General features: G+C 37.5%; 1 pseudogene; it reads right to left on the reverse strand.

The window, feature by feature from the left end:
- Positions 1-285: 285 nt before the first annotated feature.
- Positions 286-1114, reverse strand: LOC148546170 (uncharacterized; annotated as a pseudogene).
- Positions 1115-3641: the final 2527 nt, after the last annotated feature.

The following is a 3641-nucleotide window of genomic DNA, read 5'->3' on the forward strand; positions in this document are numbered from 1 at the left end:
CCTTTCCTTGTCATTTTTTATCCAGAGAAGTTTCGTCCCTTCAGATACGAACATATCTCTTACCACTTTTTTGAACCCATCAATGGTTGCAAACTTGGTTACAATCTCAAACCTACCCTCCCCAAACTCATACTCATCATTAAATATATAAAATTCATGCTTGTCTCCCTCATCCTCTAATGACACTGGTGTGTGAAGATCCTCTGATTCATACTCATAAATGGGGTCATCATCATCTGAATCTTCCTCATTTACATAGAGCTTGGTTGGAGGCCTATCATTGAGCTACATAGTAGGCATAGCTTCCTCAGCATGTACAGCAGGCCTAGTTCTTTGGGGCTTTGTATTAGGCCTAGTTCCTTTGGGCTTGGTAGCGGGCCTAGTTCTTTTGGACTTCACAGCAGGCACAATTCCTTTGTCATCACTCCCACTTGCACTCTGTGGTCTAGCTCTTTTTTTACCTCCACTTAACTATGTCCCTGTCCCTTTCCTTCACACTAACCTTTTTCTTTGGCAGAACCTTGTTCTTTCCTTTCAGAATCTTTTTTCTCCTCATCCCATCATCTTCCTCATCAAAGCTAGAATAATCCTCATCTGAAACAGTTTTAGAGATAACCGGAGGAGGTTTATACAGTTCATCCTCCCCACTTTCATGCCCATCATCTTCTGTGGATGGTGATGACTGAAGCTCCCTCATGATGCTATCAACATAAATGGGATCATCAAATTCTTCTGCCCCCTTTTCTATAGCAGCATCTTCTTCCACTATCTGTGGCTCATCAACGGGGTAGTCGAAGTATATGTAAAACTCATCAGTGATTGAATTCCTAAGCTTGTCCTCTCAAAGTTTATTGATTCCTGCATCCCCTCTCAAAATGTGCAGTCCAGACACAATGCCACTACTTGTTGGGTCATACCAATAAATTGCCCTATATGATGCATATCCTAGACCCTTGAACAATTTTACCAAGTCTCCAAAATTCACGAAGTCTAAGTCCATCTTCGAAAAATTTTCAACTTTTCCACCAATATACTCAACAGTTTCACTGGGTATTCTACCAAAATGGCCTTCGTGATGAAAAACAGATACCGAATATATATCATCCATCTGCATTATCCACAAATACATAAATCAGAGATTAAACCTATATTAAGTGCCTGAAATTTGAAATCAGTAAACTCCACATAGCTTTTTCTCATTCTTTTACCCGAAAGAAAAGATGCAATCACCCCTAAGCCCAACCCCATGCATTATATTGTCATAAACATTTAAACAACAACGCATGTAGCCTCAACTATTACCTTTACCTTTATAAAAGATAGCAGCTTCTTTGCAGATGAAGCTTACCGTTACCTTTACAAACCACAACGTCCACTAAGCACACCACCATTTTTAACTAGAGGAATATGTTTTTTTTTTAGGGAGAAAGACGTTGTTTGTCTTCTAATAGGGTTTTCTTTAATAACTAGAGTGGCTTCTGGGTGTTATGGGGATTACGAAGGGTGAAGTAAGGTGGGGGATGGTAATGGTGTCATTTTGAAGCATAAAGACTAATTTGTCCATTAACAATTTGTTCACCATCCACATCATCAACCAAAACGGACACCTCAGTCTTCACCCTTCCAGGTCAGCATTTTCCGTTGCCATTTTGAACCCCAACTCGACGGAGGGGTATAATTGTCACATGTTTTATAAGGTGAGAGATTTAAATGTATTTTTCAATCCTGAGAGACAAAAATGTCTGCGTTTAAAAAGGTCAAGGACCTATTTGTCTTTTACTCTAAATTAAATTATAAAAAGTTAACGATGCATATACAACAAGATTTATTACTGAAAAAAATTCAAAGGAGAGCAGGATTTATTATTTTAGGTTAGTATTTTTAGTTATTAGTTTAATTTTTTAATTTAGTAATTTAATAATATTTTTAATTTATATTTTTAAATATTGATATTTAACTGTTATTCAAAAATAATAAATTTTGTTAATTTTTTAATATTTTTATTATTTTATTAATATTTAATTAATTTTAAATCTTAAATATTAATAATGTAAAAAAAAAATATTAGTCAAACTTAACATTTATTTTCAGTGTAGGCTTGCGAAGGGGAGGCACGCGTCCGAACTGGTGGGAGTGCAACTCTTGACAACGATGGAAGTGGTATGGGTGGTGGAGCAGGGAGATTAGTAGCCAGGGATGATGATGGGGTTATGGCGGTAAGGAACAAGAGGGGACCTGCGTCATTGCGGAGAGAGGCATGGATTTGATTGGAGGCCGCACGGACCAGGGCCTTGATCGAGATGATCAGGGAGTTGTCGGCGGGCATGATCACGGTGGCATTATAGAGGATGATTCTGGCCATGAGGAAACCAAAATTGAATCAGAAGACAGTGGCAGACAGAGATCTATGTTGAAGGAACAATTGCTAGAAAATGGAAGAACCTGGGAGCTGGCCAAAGAGTCGGGTGCTATGCTGTACAATGAAGAGGATGACATTATGACAATTCTCCAGGCACAGAACAAAGAAATAGCTCGAAAAAGGATATTGGCTAAGAAGAAGGAGAAAATGAGACGGTGCAGACACAAATATAAAAAACAGGTGTGTAAGAAAATTTTTAATGATTGTTAGTGCTTGGAATGTTAGAGGGTTACGGGGGGACGGGAAGTTGAGAATGGTGAAGGACCTAAAGAAAAAATATAGCTTAAATCTGTTAGGCCTGATTGAGACTAAAAGGCAGGTTGTGACAAAATTTGATGTTGCGAGAATTTGGGGACAACACGGTTCAGGTTGGGAATATGTAGGCTCTAATGGCGCTTCAGGTGGACTTCTGTTAATTTGGGATGAATCTGTGTTTAAAATGAATAATTGCTATAAGGGAGAGAGGTGGTTGTGTGTTGAAGAAGTAATGTTAAAGTCTAGTTTCAATTGCGCTTTTATCTTGGTCTATGGTGCACATAATAGAGATGAAAAGACTCATGTTTGGGAGGAGCTGAGTTATATAGCTGGGTGACGTGCGGAAAATTGCCGATTAAGAATTTGTAATAAGAGTAGTGTTGCAAGTACAGTTCTTAATTGACGGAAATTCCGCTTATCAATTTAGAAAAGAGTTGTCACAAATTTAAGAACAAAATACTAGGAGTAGAATTCCCAGGTCGTCTCCCAACGAGTTGACAAAAGAGTGCTATCTTATTAGTCAGAAATTTTCTGAGAATTTTTAAGAGTTGGAGAACAGAAAACTAAATGATTGTAAATTAAAGCAATAAAAATCAGCGCGAGAATTTATATAATCAAAATAAAAGCCTTGACCGGGAGAAGATTAATTGGAGGTTCTATCCTTATTGGATTTTCTCAAGTGTAATAATAAGAGGTTGTTGTTTTCACTTAGTTAACCCTTACCGAATAAAGAAAAGTCAAGTGATTGAGCTAACACTAATTCACAAGTCCTAATCCTCTTCTTATGGAAGGATTAGCGTTAGTGACTAGAGAATTGGCCAACAATTTCTAATTAAAATCAACACTTGAGTATTCCAACTCAAGGGTTTCCTTTTAATCAACTCCCAAGTCAAGTTGGGAGTCTACTCCATGGACATGAATGCCATTTTCATAAATCAAAAAAAGGGAATAAAAAGAAGACATGGTA

The sequence above is a fragment of the Arachis ipaensis genome, chromosome B9 (assembly GCF_059453495.1).
Source record: "Arachis ipaensis isolate K30076 ecotype BB chromosome B9, ASM5945349v1, whole genome shotgun sequence".
NCBI lineage: Eukaryota > Viridiplantae > Streptophyta > Magnoliopsida > Fabales > Fabaceae > Arachis > Arachis ipaensis.